This window comes from Manihot esculenta, chromosome 3 (genome assembly GCF_001659605.2).
Source record: "Manihot esculenta cultivar AM560-2 chromosome 3, M.esculenta_v8, whole genome shotgun sequence".
In the NCBI taxonomy this organism is placed as follows: domain Eukaryota; kingdom Viridiplantae; phylum Streptophyta; class Magnoliopsida; order Malpighiales; family Euphorbiaceae; genus Manihot; species Manihot esculenta.
In genome coordinates this window covers 20,858,828-20,876,758 of record NC_035163.2, presented here as the reverse complement: position 1 = coordinate 20,876,758, position 17,931 = coordinate 20,858,828, and positions in this window count along the sequence as shown.

Below are 17,931 nucleotides of genomic sequence, written 5' to 3'. Positions count from 1 at the left end.
TGCCGCCGAAAGTGCCCGAGTTTCGTCTCTGGAGGGAGGGTTCGGCCGCCGAAGGTGCCGCCGAAAGTGCCCTGTCCAGCCTTTTCAAGGTTGTTTTCTATGCATGTTTAAGTGATGTTTTAGGGGGTTTATGGGTAGTTATTTATGAGTTGTTTAGAGTGTGTTTGGCACCTCATTCGAGTTCACGTGTGTAGGATCGGACCCGAGGGACCGAGGAGGCCATCGGTGTTAGCAGTTGCAGAGTCAGTCCAGCGTCTGCCAGAGGTGAGTAGAACTAACTTAATCTTTTATTTATGAAATCAAATGCCTAAAGCATGTTCATGCATCATGTTTATATGTAATAGGGTAATTGCACTAGTTACATGAATATGACGCATTGCATTATTTACTGTTGATGTGGATGGACCGAGGCGACCCGAATGGCCCACGATCTGTCTCGACAAGAGAAGTCCTGTGGAGCTCCTCCAGCTTAAGAATTCACTACTTGTTATATAATATATTGAACATTACCTTCCTTTTGTGACTCGATGCTCTTGCATTTTTCTCTTTCTTAAACCTAACTTCTTCTTTCCCTTTCCCCATTAAAGATGATTTGCGTCAATTGACTATTGATGAAGAAGAAAATGTTGTTGTCCTTATTAAGAACTCCAGAGATATTCCGATCGTCACTTATGATTTCTATATGGTGGGGATGTTTCTCACATACAATTCAATCTATTTTCAGAATATGCAGACCTCTTTGGCAGATTTATGGCATCCTTTAGATGGGGTATCTATTATGGAATTAGAGGCAAAAAGATATCTGTTTCGGTTTTTTAATAATGTTGATTTTGAAAATATAGGGAATGGGGGCCCTTGGTTGTACAATCGATTCCTACTTGTTTAGAAGGAGATACAAGATATGAAAATCCTCTCCATATCCCTCTAACTCATTTTGATTTTTGGGTTCTGATTAAAGACCTCCCTTCTGGTTATTATAAAGAGATGTTGGCTAAATTGGTCGGGGATTTTGTTGGCCACTATAAAGAGTATGATATGAAAAATGCTTCAGCTATGTCGCCAGGCCCTATGAGAGTTAAAGTTTGTTTGGACATTCGGCAACCTTTAAAACGGCGGAAGAAGTTTGTTGGAGATGATAGTACTGTGTTTACTGTGAAGTTTCAATATGAAAAACTGACTATTTTTTGCTATCTATGTGGAAAACTGGGTCATGTGGAGGCTTTCTATGACTTGCGGCTGAGGTTGAAGAAAGAAGATATCAAGTTTGGTTGGGGTGATTTCCTCAGAGCACCTGTTCGTCGGAACCAGAGACTGACAAGTATGTGGCTGCATGATTCCGGCAATTCTGCTCCGCCGGGATTTGTGGCAGGATTGGCATCAACTAGCAATTTTGAAAACACTAATTTGGCAGCACATAATAGGCATTTCTCCTTATTTGGCAAAAGTCAACCCATTATAAATCAGGAGACTGAGGACCATATTATGGACATAGACAAGAATTTTGTGGGCCAAGGCAGTTCTGATAAGCTCGATGAGCAGATTGCAACCCGAATAAATGATGATGCTAAAAAATGGCCAAGAAACACTAAACATAGCGTTGTTATAGGTTTTCCTTCCCCTCAATAGAATGCCTCTAACATCACCTCTGCGAATGTTAATTTGACGGGTAACAGTGAAGCGGCTCATCCCGTCAAAAGTCGGGATAGCCGAAAGCAATTATCATTCTGTGTTGGAACTACCGAGGACTCGATAATCCTCAGACAGTTAATGCATTGAAGGATTTGGTTACTAGTTACAAGTCGGACATTTTATTTTTGATGGAAACAAAAACTCTTAATTCTCATATGGAATTTTTTCATAATTTTTTATATTTTGATGGTTGCTTCTCGGTCAATAGACAATGATTGGGAGGAGGTCTTTTATTAATGTGGAATAGTCATGTATCTATTTCTGTAGTTGGTTTTTTTTCAAATTTTATTGATTAGATTTGGTCTTTATATAACTTGTTTATAAATAATAATAATAATAATAATAATAATAATAATAATAATAATAATAATAATAATAATAATAATAATAATAATAATAATAATAATAATAAATACATTTTAAAAATAGTAAGAAACATATAATGTAATTAATAATTCGTAATCACCCTAATCAAATAAACAATAATGTTTGACACACTGTAATCAACCTTGTAATGTAATTACAAATTATTAAAGGTTCAAATTTGTCCCCAAATTATAGGATGAGGACAAAAATATAAAATTTTATTTTTTATTTAAATTATTCTTAAATTATTATTAAGTAAGGTCATCACATATTAAAATTTAAAATAGTGGATTATATTTTATTTAATTTTATTTTAATATATTTAATATTTTAATAATAATTTAAAGATATTTCTAATAAATAAAAAATAAAATTTAATATTTTTAACCACTATTATAGTCCAGAGACGAATCAAAAATATATTATTTATTTGAGCAAGTTTATCACATTTTCGATGAAGCTAACATGTCAACTTATTGGTTGGTCAATACAGAATCATGCGTATTTTATGGATATTACCGTCTCATAGTCTCGCCCAATGATTTGAAAATTTAGATGTTGCATTATAATTTTAGAATTGCTTATATATATATATATATATATATATATATATATATAATTAATTTGATTACATTCCTGATACTACATAAAACTCACTCAAAGTAGAAATTTAATTAATTTGATTACATTCCTGATACTATATAAAACTCACTTAAAATAGGCAGTAAACTATTATCATAAAATAGGGTCACGTGACAAGAATATGATAAATCTATACGTGATTTCATCGTAGAAAAAAATATCCGGACGCTTCAGATCAGCCTTAGGTTGAACTGACTCGCTCTCTCAACTACAGGACAAGACTCCATAAGGAAGTTACCGTTAACAACTACAATCGACTATATCTCTTTTACGCCTGCAATCACGAGATTCCTAATCAATTAGCAGGTGAAGATCACTTACCAATGAGCCGGCCACATCATCGTTAAATTATCAGAAAATACTACATTTATCTCTATCTTCTTACAGTATAAAATAAAAACGATCACAGAAGTAAGATACACTATTCTATTACACTAAACTTCTAAGCAATTCATTACATTCGTCATGTTCCCCAGTATACTAACTTGAGAGTCGAAGAAGTGGTTACCGTGTGTCACGGGTCCGTATTTTGGCACTCATTTGAGATTGTGCGGCTCTTGATTTGAACGCGCTCAGGCCAAGTCAGCCTTAAAAATCACTCGATACTCTATGAACATAAACAACCTGATTAGTCAAGGATATATTAACAAACAACGAAACCAACAGACAACATTCAATAAGAAGACTCATAATAGGCACAAGAGATAAGAATTGAACATGCTACTTATATTATTCAAGGGGCAAAATAGTAAGTATATATTATCATCAACACAAATCGTTACAATAATTTTCACCTCCCTTGTAGACAGGAGGGACGGTCTATAAGGAGTGAAGGTACAACTCAGAAACTCTATAGGCGTACGGTAGCCAATTAGGCCCAATCCTTGCTGGTGGCCAACTAGTCACTCCCTAAAGAGCCTTAAGAACAAAGTGGCTTGTGGCAGGAGGAGACATCAGTATGTCTTAGATGACACACCCCATAAATAAATACTCCGAACGGAATTATAGATATCTGATACGATCCTTAGTTTACTTCTATTTTACACTTATTTATCCCTATATTATAGATATCTAATGCCAAAACGCAAGGTGGGTATATGCCAGGCCGACCAACCGGGTATTAATCCCGCTTCACGAAAAGTTTCTAAGGTGGATATGAACCAGGCCACATGATCGAAAGCATTTTTCCCATCTCATGAAGAGAATCATAGGCCTGTATCGCGACTCTTACAATCACTCTTGGAAATCTAAAAATTTTTGCGAAAGAGGAACGTCATCGTAGATGGTCGAGACTTTTTGACGGTCGACGAAGGCAGGACTGGCTGCCAAGTGAACAGATAAAGTTTGCAAGGAGTTCGCAAGGGCTAGAAAATGCCCGAAAGCTCGTCAAGACTGGGAAATACTCAGAAGCCCGTCAAGGCTGGAAAATGCTCGAAAGCCCGTCAGGGCTGGACAAATGCTCATAAGCACGTCAAGACTTGAGAATGTTCGAAAGCCCATCAGGACTAGACAAGTACTCAGAAGTGTTGGGAAATCCAAAGATTATTGCAACCCAAATTGCGCAGCGGAAAAATAAAATTCTCTGATTTCCTTCCCAGAATCTGAGTGCTTCATTTATTTCAAAGGAAGGATATGAGACTAACCTGTTAATCTCGTCGAGAAGATACAATGACGGACTGATGGTGCTGCTTTTTCAAACGAACACCCTCAATGGTATCCACACTAACGTCTATTATCCTTCTAGAGTATCTTAAGATGGATAATCTATGTGCTCCCAATCTGCAACTAGAAATGATTTCTCTAAAAACCCAAAAACCTCACCTTCCACTTCGAATAAGAGGTTTTATATGTTTTTAGTCTTTTATTTTTCCACAATTCTTTTCGTAAAAGAGTTGTGTTCAGAACCTACTATCATGATCTCACAGATACTCAAATATCTTATGTGATAGAGTTGTGTTCATAACCAACTACCACAATCTCACAGATACTCAAATATCTTATGTGATAGAGTCCTTTATCTGTAACAGTTACAGATAGACTGCGAATTTTTAAATATTATTATCTTATAATAATAAATAATTAATAATAATAACACTTTATTATTATTAATTATATTAATGATTAATATTAATAATAATAATATTTTATTATTATTAATTATATTTGTAATACCCGGCTAGATCCCGACATCGGAATTCCTATTTTCCGGCGGGATCTCCGTTGGAATATGGATTTCTCAAATATCGTAGCCTTCCATAGGGGTAAAACGGAGGTTTTTCAAATGTTTTAACATGTTTTTATGTTTTTGATTAAGCAAATTGAGTTTTGCAAAGGAAAAGACTAAGGAGGTAAATTGCAGGTTCGGCCGCCGAAAGTGGAGTTCGGCCGCCAAACGTTGCATGGTTTCGCATGCAGTTTTGGCCGCCGAAGGAGAGTCGGTTGGCCACCTATAAAAGCTCCTTTGACCGAAAATGGGGTGAGTTTTCACCCTCTTTTCGTGCAAAGGTGAGTTTGTGACCTCCTTTGGTTGTTTTCACCATGTTCTTCAAATCATGCAAGCTTTAATGAGTTTTTAACTTGGGTTTTTGAAGTTTTGAGCAAAAGAAGGCAAAGTTGAGGGTTTTGGAGATTTTGGATCGTTTTCCTCCACATCTCCGAGTTAGGACCATCGATCCTCTCATTCTTCAAGAGGTAAGCATGGATCCTCACCTCCCCTTATGTTTTAAGCATGTTTTAAAGAGTTTAAGGGAGTTTTATGGTATGGTTTAAATGGATCTAGAGGTTTAAAGGGTATATTGCTCATATGCTATGTTTGTTGCTATGATGTTGTTGGAGGAGTTTGAACTAGTTTTTAAGCTCCTATATGCATGGAAAAGAGTATAGGCATGTTATAGAAAGTTGGTATGCATGTTGAGTGTGTTTGGTTTGGTTTTGGAGGTTGGGTATGCATGTTTGACCCGAGTTCTGCCTTCTTGGCAAACTCAGGTTCGGCCGCCGAGGCAAGGTTCGGCCGCTGAACCCCTTAAGGGGGCTGTTTTGGCCGCCTAACCTTGCCCTCGAAAGTTGAGACTTTCGTCTCTAGAGGGAAGGTTCGGCCGCCGAACATGCCGCCGAAGGTGGGTGACTTTTGGCTCTGGAAGTCTTTCAGCCCCCGAACCTTGCCCCCGAAAGTTTGGACTTTCGGCTCTAGAAGGGACTTTCGGCCGCCGAAGGTGCCGCCGAAAGTGCATGAGTTTCGGCTCTGGAGGGACTTTCGGCCGCCGAACCTGCCGCCGAAAGTGCTCTGTCCAGCCTTCCTTTGCCCATTTTTCCATGCATTTTTATGATGTTTTAGGGGGTTTTTGGGGAGATGTTTATAGCTATGTTAGAGTATGTGTAATACCCGGCTAGACTCCGGCATCGGAATTCCTACCGTCCGGTGGAATCTAGGATGTCGAAAACCTCTAGAAGGGTAAAACCATGTTTTCATAAATGATTTAATGTATTTTATGGTTTTAAGCAAGAAAGAAATTAAGTTTTGAATAAAAATGGTCTTGAGAGGAAGACTCAGGTTCGGCCACCGAACCTCAAGTTCGGCCGCCGAACATGCATGCACTTCGGGAGTGCTTTAGGCCCCCAAAGGCATAAGTGAGAGAAGTCCAGGTTCGGCCGCCGAACCTTAAGTTCGGCCGCCGAACATGGCATGCGTGCGGAGGCACGTTAGGCCTCCGAAAGTGGCCTGGCCAGCCACCTATAAAAGGGTCCCCTTGTCCGAATAGGCGAGCTTTTCTCCCCATTTTCGGCCAAGGTGAGTTCTCCGCCGTCCCTCGCCGATTTTGAGTCTCTTCCTACAAATCTTTTATGATTTTCATGAGATTTCACTTTGTTTTGAAGATTTTTGAGCATTTAAGCAAGTTTTGAAGCTTGGAAGACTCAGGAGCTCTTTTCCTTGGTTCTCCAAGTTTAGGTCGTCTCTCTCTCGATCTTCAAGAGGTAAGAGCCGATCTTGAACTCATTTTATGTTTTAAGTAAGTTTTAAGTTGATTCATGGGGTAGAAATGCATGTTTAGGATAGTTGAGTTTGGTTAGGTTTTATATGAACTTGTTGACAATGTATGATATTTGTGTATGTTTGATGTGTTGTAGTTGGGGTTTAGGATAGTTTGAGACCCCTAGGTGTTGATGTATGTGTGTATGCATGCTTTGAGTGAGTTGGATGCTTGATTGGAAGGTTGGGAGGAAAGTGTGCATTGAAGAGCTGAGTTTTTGCCCTTTGGGAGAAACCAGGTTCGGCAGCCGAAAGGACTTTCGGCCGTCGAACCTGTTTGTGAGGCAAGCCTTTCGGCTGCCGAAGCCTGCCCCCGAAAATGGACTTTCGTCTCTGGAGGGCACTTTCGGCCGCCGAAGGTGCCGCCGAACCTGCCGCCGAAAGTGCCCTGTTCAGCCTTCCTTTACATGTTTTCTATGGATGTTTTGAGGTATTTTAGGGGGTTTTTGGGGAGTATTTTAGAGTCATATTCATGTTTGTTAGGTCCCTCATTTGAGTCCACCTGTGTAGGTTCGGACCCGAGGAACCGAGGACCCCAGCAGTGAGATAGCTGCTTCGAGTCTTGTCAGAACTAGCCAGAGGTGAGTGGAATAACTCTCTATATTTTCAAAGTAGATAATGAACGTTTTAGCATAATTCACGCATCATGAATGCCATGAGATATATTAGGGTGCTTGCATTAGAATTCACGAATATGTTGCATTGCACATTATGTTGTTGATGTGGATGAATGTTGAATGATCCATTAGCCCTTATATGGTATGACATAACAGACTACGGAAGTCCGAGTGAGCCTGCACTACGCCCCCGGCATGACTGGATATGTATGGTATGCTATGGAAGTCCAGGCGAGCCTGCACTACGCCCCTGGCATAATTAGACTGTATAGGGGGCTAAGTGGTGACAAGTTCATCCTTGATGTGAAATGTTTGTGCTGTGATGCATTCCATGATATCATATGTTTTAAATACTATGTTTTATTATTCTGCTCACTGGGCTCTAGTAGCTCACCCCTCTCCCTTAACCCCCAGGTTTGCAGGTACATGGTAGACCAGGGTCAGCAGGAATAGAGTTATGTTGTATGTAATAGCTAGATGTGGACATGAAAGCGATGTAATGTAAAAGTATAGTATAGAAATGTAATGTAATGATGTCTATTGAGGTTCATAGTTGTGCTTGACCCTAGTATGTTGTTAATCCCTTTGAGTACATGATTTTAATGATGCTTATGTAACCAAACTCAATTTATGTTATGTCACCCCATTGGGGATTTGTTGAGACTCCACAGAGGAGTTAATGTTTATGATCATGTTATGTATAGTGCATGCACAGGTTGAGTTTGGTGAATGAATGAAAGAACGAATGAATGTAAGGAAAAGTTCAAAATTTTTATGTATGTGTTGATCATGTATGGGATTAAACAGGTTTATAGGATGAATGTTAGGCTTGCTACGGGTCCCGGCAGCCTTATGCCGACCTGGATCCTAGCGCCGGTAGCGGTCCGGATTTTCGGGTCGTTACAGTATGTTTCGTCCTCATTTGAGTTCACCTTTGTAGGTGCGGACCCGAGGAACCAGGGAGGCCCACAGAGTTAGAGTTATAGAGACTGTTCAGCAGTTGACAGAGGTGAGTGGAACTGAATTATGTTTTTAAATTAATGAAAGCTTTTAGCATGATTCATGCATCATAAATGCCATGTGATATTAGGGTGTTTTGCATTGCATTAGTGTTCACAAAGATGACGCATTGCATTATTACTTGTTGATGGGGACGGACACAGAGTAGGACCCTTTAGCCCTCTGATGTTTATGTTTATGTAACAGAAGTCCTGAGGAGCCCCTTGAGGGCCGGGCACAGAGTTTATATGCATGTAACAGAAGTCCTGAGGAGCTCCTTTGAGGGCCGGGCACAGAGTAGAGGGATTTTTGGGTCAGTCCGTCCGTGATGTGATATGTTTGTGATGTGATGCATTTCATGATAGCATGTTTTAAATGTTTTTATTGTTCTACTAACTGGGCTTTAGTAGCTCACCCCTCTCCCTAACCCCATGTTTTCAGGGCCATAGAGAAGGCAGAGGAACAACAAGGGTAAAGGTTAAGTGTAATAGTATAGAGTAGTGGACATGTACTGTATAAAGAGATAATGTAAAGTCATGTAATGTACATTGAGTTAGTATTGTGCTTGGCCCTAGAATATGTGTAACTCCCTTTGTATATGATCATTATGTAATGTTTTATGATGTATTATGATGAGATCCAAGCTTGATATATGATGATGACCCATCTAGAGCATATGATGAGAGCTCTAGTATGGGGTTTGATGTTTACAGGTTAGTGCATGCACAGGTCAAGCTTGGTGAATGATAAAATTCAAAATTTTTATGGAAATGTATGATCATGTATGGGATTTATCAGGTACACAGAGTTCACAGTAGGCTTGCTACGGGTTCCGGCGACCTTAAGTCGATCTGAATTCTAGCGCCGGTAGCGGTCCGATTTTCGGGTCGTTACAATATTAATGGGCTTTGGGCTTTTAGCCCATTAATATGACATAACACATCAACAACATTCTTTTGTGTGTGGCTCAATAGGCTCACATTAATTGGCAATAGGCCCAGTCACACAAGGTCCATAAGTCATAAGCGGCCTCTAGCAAGACATTATGACTACCCAACTAATATGAGGATCAATAGTCCGATAAAGCCTAATGAATAGAACATGTATTAATCCCTTTGTCACACGATATCTAGTTTGAACATAAGTTATGGTCAATGTCAAACTTATAATTTTCAAACTTATGATTTCTCTATCTCTAAGTAGACTGATAAAATCAAATGATATTGATCACACTATTAATTTATTCGAGCACGGCCATGTATTTCTCAGTCTCACTTATCAAGGGGCCTAGAAGATATCTCTCTCAGAGAGAGGGACAAATTCTATCTTGATTGTTCAATATCCTCTACATAATTTCTATCATGCTCAATCATAACCTTTATGATTGTCCGATTAAAGACAATGTTTGGTTATGTCAAAACATAACAGTTCTTATGTTGGAAACTATGACAATCTCAAGTCAAAGGATTAAGACATAACTACTTTGAGATTCACTTATAACAATAACCCATGTAGTGATCTCAATGCGGGTCCATCCAATACTTTGTTCTCTAACAAGTATCTATGATTATTGAATTATATCAACATATACATAATCATCTCATGATTATCAATCAATAATCATACTAGCTATATTTTATTATTATCAACATAATAATAAGTAACCAAGGATGTTAATCATTATTATGTAACATGCAAACAAATAATAATGATAGTAAAACCTCTTTTATTAATAATCAAAACGACATACAAAAAGGTCCAAGATAATGGCCTAGGGCAAATACACTAACAATCTCCCACTTGCACTAGGCCTAATCATACAAGTATCTAATACCCATAGACCTAGTGTGCTGATCATGCTTGACTTGTGAGAGGGGCTTGGTCAGTGGATCTGCAATATTGTTATTTGTTTCTACTTTGCATATTTTGATATCTCCTCTATCAATGATCTCTCGAATAAGGTGATATCGCCTAAGTATATGTTTAGATCTCTGATGAGATCTAGGCTCCTTTGCCTGTGTTATGGCACCATTGTTATCACAATAAAGGTCCATAGGATTTGCAATGCTGGGAACCACTCCCAACTCTGAGATGAATTTCTTCAACCAGACTGCCTCCTTAGCTGCATCTGATGCTGCTATATACTCAGCTTCGGTTGTAGAATCTGCTACAGTACTCTGCTTGGAACTTTTCTAGCTAACAGCTCCACTATTTAAAGTGAATACAAATCCTGACTGCGATCTGAAGTCATCTATGTCGGTTTGGAAACTAGCATCTGTGTAACCATTTACAACTAGCTCGTCTTCCAAACCTCCATAAACTAGGAATGCATCCTTAGTCCTTCTAAGGTACTTTAGGATATTCTTAATAGCTGTCCAGTGACTTTCATCGGGATATGCCTGATATCTGCTTAATGTACTTAATGCATATGAGATGTCTGGTATAGTACATAACATGGCATACATGATAGATCCAATAGCAGAAGCATAAGGAATCTTGTTCATTCGTTCTCGCTCATCAGATGTCATAGGACATTGATTCTTGCTGAGATGAATACCATGAGACATGGGCAAGAATCCTCTTTTAGAATCTTGTATGCTGAACCTTTTCAGCACCTTGTCAATATAAGTACTTTGACTCAAATCGATTATCCTCTTGAATCTATCCCTATAAATCTTAACACCAAGGATATATGCAGCCTCACCTAAGTCCTTCATTGAAAAAGAATTCCCTAACCAAGTCTTAACCTTTTGCAAGGTAGGGATATCATTTCCAATGAGTAATATGTCATCCACATATAGGACTAGAAACACAACCGCACTCCCACTAGCCATCTTGTAAACACAAGGTTCATCTTCATTCTTGATGAACCCAAAGTCCCTGACTGTCTCATCAAAACGAAGATTCCAGCTTCGAGAAGCTTGCTTCAATCCATAAATGGATCTTTGAAGCTTGCAAATCTTTCCAGAATTCTTAGGGATTAAACCCTCAGGTTGTATCATGTACACATCCTCGAGCAAGTTTCCATTAAGGAAGCTGTTTTGACATCCATTTGCCATATCTCGTAATCATAGTACGCAGCAATGGTAATGAGAATTCTAACCGACTTAAGCATTACAACTGGTGAAAAGGTCTCATCATAGTCTATACCATGAGTTTGTTTGAAACCTTTTGCGACAAACCTTGCTTTGTAGGTATGCATATTTCCATCCATGTCAGTTTTCTTCTTGAAGACCCATTTGCAACCAATGGTCTTAACACCCTCAGGGGGATCAATTAATGACCAAACTCGATTGTCATACATGGATTGCATTTCAGATTTCATGGCGGAAAGCCATTTCTCGGAATCTGGATCTGATACAGCCTCTTGATAGGTAGTAGGCTCATCTTGATCAATGAGCAAAAGTTCACGACTATCAGTCATGAGAAATCCATATCTCTCAGGCTGATGACGTGTCCTATCAGATCTGCGTGGGACTTGTGTCACCCTTTCAGTTTTCACAACTTTTTGTGGTTCTGAAAGTGGTCCTACCAGCGGTTCAATGCTCTCTTGTGGTGCTTGAGTTTCCTCAAGTCGCACTGTACTCCCAGTGAATCTCTGAGATATAAATTCCTTTTCTAAAAAGGTACCATTTCGAGCAACAAACACTTTGTTCTCTGAGGGAATATAGAAATAGTATCCTTTGGTTTCCTTAGGATACCCCACAAAATTGCACTTGATAAATTTTGGAGCTAGCTTATCTGAAATTGGGCGTTTCACATAAGCCTCACAACCCCAAATCTTAAGGAAAGACAAACTGGGCATTTTGCTAGTCCATAACTCATATGGTGTCTTTTCAACCGCTTTCGATGGTACTCGATTTAGAATGAATGCAACTGTTTCCAAGGCATAACCTCAAAACGATATTCTCCTTTCAGAAACACCATTCCATTGTGGAGTTCCTGGAGGAGTCAATTGTGAAACAATTCCACAATTTCTAAGATGTTCATCAAATTCTTGGCTCAAATATTCACCACCTCGATCAGATTGAAGTATTTTAATAGTTTTACCAAGTTGATTTTGTACTTCATTTTGAAAAGTTCTAAACATTTCAAATGATTCATATTTATGTTTCATTAGGTAGACATAGCCATACCTACTGAAATCATCAGTCAATGTAATGAAGTACTCATAACCTCCCCTGGCACCAATGCTTAGTAAGCCACATACATCTGTATGTATTAAGCCCAATAAGTCTGAAGCCCTTTGACCTTGTCCAGTAAAAGGGTCCTTTGTCATCTTACCAAGCAAACAAGATTCACAATTTTCAAATGATTCAAAATCAAATGAATCTAATAAACCATCCTTATGGAGCTTAGATATGCGATTCTCATTTATATGGCTAAGACGACAATGCCATAAATATGTTGGGTTTAACTCATTTGACTTAGTTTTCTTAGAAGTTATGTTATAGATATTATTGTCTCTAGAATCATCTAGATTAAGGACATAAAGGCCATCATATAAATTTGCAATACAATAAAGCAAATCATCTTTATAAATGGAGGATTTCTTATTCTTAATGAGAAATGAAAAACCTTCATCGTCCAAAACAGAAAATGAAATAATATTCCTACTCAAAGTAGGAACACAAAAGCAATTGTTCAAAACTAACAAAAGCCCATTGGGCAAAACAAGTTCATAAGTCCCTACAGCTAAGGCTGTAATACCCGGCTAGATTTCGGCATCGGAATCCCTACCTTCCGGCGGAATCTCTGTTGGAATCTGGAATTTCAGAAGATGCCAGAGCCTTCCAGAGGGATAAAATGTGTTTTCTAAAATGTTTTCACATGATTTTATGGTTTTTAAATGGAAAAGAAATGAGTTTTGAAAAGAATAGTCCAAGGAGGAAGGACCCAGGTTCGGCCGCCGAACATGGGGCTGTTTCGGGAGTGCTTTAGGCCTCCGAAGGTTTTGAGGGAAGAAACCAGGTTTGGCCGCCGAACCTTAAGTTCGGCCGCCGAACATGGGATAGTTTAGGAGGCACGTTAGGCTGCCGAAGGTGGTGGAGCTGTGGAGACAACTTAGGCCGCCGAAGGTGGTTGACTAGCCACTTATAAAAGGGCCCTCAGACCGAAAATGGGCGAGTTTTCTGCCCATTCTCTAGCTCAGGTGTGTTCATGTCCTCCTTTGGTTGATTTCATGTTCTTTCTTCAAATCCTTCACGTTTTTTATGAGTTTCCTTTTGGGTTTTGAAGTTTTAAAGCTTAAATTAAGTTTTGGAGCTTGGAGACCCAAGGAGCTAGATTTCTCCCATCTCCAAGTTAGGGATCGCACCAACCCTCGATCTTCAAGAGGTAAGTGTAGATCCTTGCTTTCTTTTATGTTTCATAAAGTTTTAAATAAGTTTAAAGAAGTTTTAATGCTTGAGTATGGGTAGATATGCATGTTAGGGTTTATGTGGGTTTTATGCCCAATGTTTGTTTATGTGATGTTTGTGTTGAGAGGTTTAAGTTAGTTTTTGCCCTATATGCATGTGGGAGTGTGTGTGCATGTTTGGGAGAGAGCATGTGAGGTTTTGGGTGATTTGGAGGTTGGTTTTGCTTGTGACGGATTCGGACCTGCTGTTCGGAGGGAACCAGGTTCAGCTGCCGAAGGTATGTTCGGTCGCCGAACCTGCATGGAAGGCAGCTTTGGCGGCGTGCCCCCGAAGGCCAGGACTTTCGGATCTGTGAGAGGCTTCGCCGCCGAACCTGCGGCCGAAGGTGCTAGACTTTCAGCTCTGGAAGGACTTTCGGCCGCCGAAAGTGCCCCCGAACCTGCATGGCTTTTGGTGTAATACCCGGCTAGACTCCGATACCGGAATTCCTACCGTCCGGTGGGATCTCGGATGTCGGAGACCTCTAGGAGGGTAAAATCATGTTTTTTGTAAAATGTTTTAATGTGTTTTATGATTTTAAGTATGAAATTAAATGAGTTTTTGCATGAAAAGTCCTTGGAGGAAAACCCAGGTTCGGCCGCCGAAAGTCAAGTTCGGCCGCCGAACATGCATGCGTTTTGGAGGCACGTTAGGCCCCCGAAAGCATGAGTTAGGGAAGTCCAGGTTCGGCCGCCGAAAGTCAAGTTCGGCCGCCGAACATTTCATGGATGCGGAAGCGCATTCGGCCCCCGAACGTGACCTGGCCAGCCATCTATAAAAGGGGCACTTAGTCGAAATGGGCGAGTTTTCTCCCATTTTCGGCCATAGCAAGCTTCCGACCTTCCCTTTGCAACTCTTGTGTTCTTCCTCCAAATCTCTTCCATTTTTCTTGAGTTTTAAACTCACATTGCAAGTTTTGAGCATTTAAACCAAGTTTTGGAGCTTTGGGAACTCAGGAGCTCATTTTCGTGGATCTCCAAGTTTAGGTCGTCTCCCTCTCAATCTTCAAGAGGTAAGAGCCGATCTTAAGCTCCTTAGGTGTTTTAAATAAGTTTTATGCAAGATCTATGGGTAGAAATGCATGTTAGGTTATATGTTGAGTTATGGGTTAATATTGATGTTTTGAACAATGTGTGTTGATTGTGTGTGTTTGAAGTGTTGTAGTTGGGGTATATGCTAGTTTGAGAACCACCGCCGACCTGGTGGTTCTAGATTTGACAGATTTTGACGTCATTCTAGGGATGGACTGGTTATCTACCCATGGTGCTACCTTGGACTGCAGGGACAAGGTAGTCAGGTTCAGAGGTCAGGATGGGTCTGAGGTTGTCTTCAGAGGAGACAGGAGGGGTACACCTAGAGGTCTGATATCAGCTCTTCAGGCTCGTAGGTTGCTCAGGAGGGGATGTCAGGGGTATTTGGCTCATGTGAGAGAGCTTAGCAGTCAGGTCAGAGAGCCCGCCTCAGTGCCAGTGGTTAGAGAGTTCTTAGATGTGTTCCCAGACGAGCTGCCAGGTTTACCACCTGCTAGGGAGATAGAGTTCGAGATAGAACTGATGCCTGGAACCCGACCAATCTCTATCCCTCCCTACAGGATGGCGCCAGCAGAATTGAAAGAGTTGAAGGAGCAGTTGCAGGAGCTGGTAGACAATGGCTTCATCCGACCGAGTACCTCACCCTGGGGTGCTCCAGTTTTGTTTGTGAGAAAGAAGGATGGATCCCTTAGGCTTTGTATCGACTACAGACAGTTGAACAAAGTCACTACCAAGAACAAGTACCCATTGCCAAGGATCGACGATCTGTTCGACCAGCTAGCAGGAGCGAGTTGTTTCTCCAAAATAGATCTGAGATCTGGGTACCATCAGCTGAGGATCAGAGAAGAAGATGTGCCAAAGACAGCTTTCAGGACCAGATATGGGCATTTTGAGTTCCTTGTGATGCCGTTCGGGTTAACCAACGCCCCTGCAGCATTCATGGACCTCATGAACAGAGTGTTTAGTCAGTACCTGGATCACTTCGTTATTGTCTTCATAGATGATATCTTAGTGTATTCCAGGAATGCAGAGGAGCATGCCCATCATCTGAGGTTGGTTCTACAGACCTTGAGGGAACATGGCTTATATGCCAAGTTCTCTAAGTGTGAGTTCTGGCTGAGGAGCATTTCGTTCTTGGGGCATGTAGTGTCAGGGAATGGGATAGAGGTGGACCCCAAGAAGACGAAAACTGTGGCTAACTGGCCTAGACCCACTTCAGTGACAGAGATCATGAGTTTCTTGGGTTTGGCAGGTTACTACAGGAGGTTCGTTCAGGACTTCTCAAAAATTGCAGCTCCTCTGACCAGACTAACCAGGAAGAATCAGAAATTTCTGTGGACCGATCAGTGCGAAGAGAGTTTTGAAGAGCTTAAGAAGAGGTTGACTTCAGCGCCAGTTTTAGCTCTGCCATCTAGTGATGAGGACTTTACAGTCTTTTGTGATGCGTCCCGTGTGGGACTGGGTTGTGTACTGATGCAAAATGAGAGGGTAATTGCTTATGCTTCGAGGCAGCTAAAGAAGCATGAGTTGAATTACCCCACACATGACCTTGAGATGGCAGCAGTAATCTTTGCACTCAAGATGTGGAGGCACTACCTCTATGGGGTAAAATGTGAGATCTTTACAGATCATAAGAGCCTGCAGTACATCCTGAGTCAAAGAGATTTGAACTTGAGATAGAGGAGATGGGTGGAGCTGCTGAGTGACTATGATTGCAAGATTCAGTATCATCCGGGTAAGGCGAATGTCCTGGCAGACGCCCTAAGCCGGAAGTCACTAGGCAGTCTATCCCACATCACGGCAGAAAGGAGACCAGTGGTGAAGGAGTTTTACAAGCTCATTGAGGAAGGTCTACAGTTGGAGTTGTCTGGTACAGGTGCTTTAGTTGCTCAGATGAAAGTGACACCTGTGTTTCTGGAGCAGGTGGCTCAGAAACAGCATGAGGACCCAGAGTTAGTGAAGATTGCCAGGACTGTTCAGTCAGGCAAGGACAGCGAGTTCAGATTCGACAGCAAGGGGATCCTCCGCTATGGGAGTCGTTTATGTGTACCAGATGATATAGGGCTAAAAGGAGACATTATGAGAGAGGCTCATAATGCAAGATACAGCATTCACCCCGGAGCCACCAAGATGTATCAGGATCTGAAGAAAGTTTATTGGTGGCCAGCGATGAAGAAAGAAGTGGCACAGTTTGTGTCAGCCTGCGAAGTGTGTCAGAGGGTGAAGCTGGAACATCAGAAGCCGGCTGGAATGCTTAACCCGCTACCTATTCCAGAGTGGAAATGGGAGAATATAGCTATGGACTTCGTAGTGGGGTTATCGGCAACGTCCAACAGATTGGACTCCATATGGGTGATTGTGGACAGACTCACCAAATCTGCTCACTTCATCCCTGTCAGGAGTGGCTACTCTGTGGACAAGTTGGCGCAAGTGTATGTAGATGAGATAGTCAGACTGCATGGGGTTCCTGTTTCTATAGTGTCAGATAGAGGGCCCCAGTTCACCTCCAGGTTTTGGCGGAGTCTGCAGAATGCCATGGGTACCAGGTTGGATTTTAGCACTGCCTTCCATCCACAGACAGACGGACAGTTAGAGAGGACCATCCAGACCATAGAAGATATGCTAAGAATGTGTGTGCTGGACTTTGGCGGTTCTTGGAGGCAGCATCTACCTTTGGTGGAGTTTGCCTACAATAACAGCCATCATGCTAGCATCGGGATGGCTCCATATGAAGCTTTATATGGAAGGAAGTGCAGGTCACCTGTTTGCTGGGAAGAAGTTGGAGAAAAGGCCTTGGCAGGGCCTGAGCTAGTAGAGATCACCAGCAGGGTAGTACCCTTAATCAGAGAGAGAATCAAGACAGCTGCAAGCAGACAGAAGAGTTATGCAGACATCCGCAGAAGGCAAGTAGAGTTTCAGGAGGGGGATCTGGTATTGCTTAAGGTGTCTCCAATGAAAGGAGTGGTTCGGTTCGGGAAGAAGGGTAAGCTGGCTCCGCGGTACATCGGACCCTTTGAAGTCTTGCAAAAGATTGGGAATGTATCGTATAAGCTGGATTTACCTGCTTCAATGGAGAGAATCCATCCGGTTTTCCATGTTTCTATATTGAGAAAATTTGTGTCAGATCCGGGCAAGGTTCTTAGTGAGCCTGATGTGGAGAT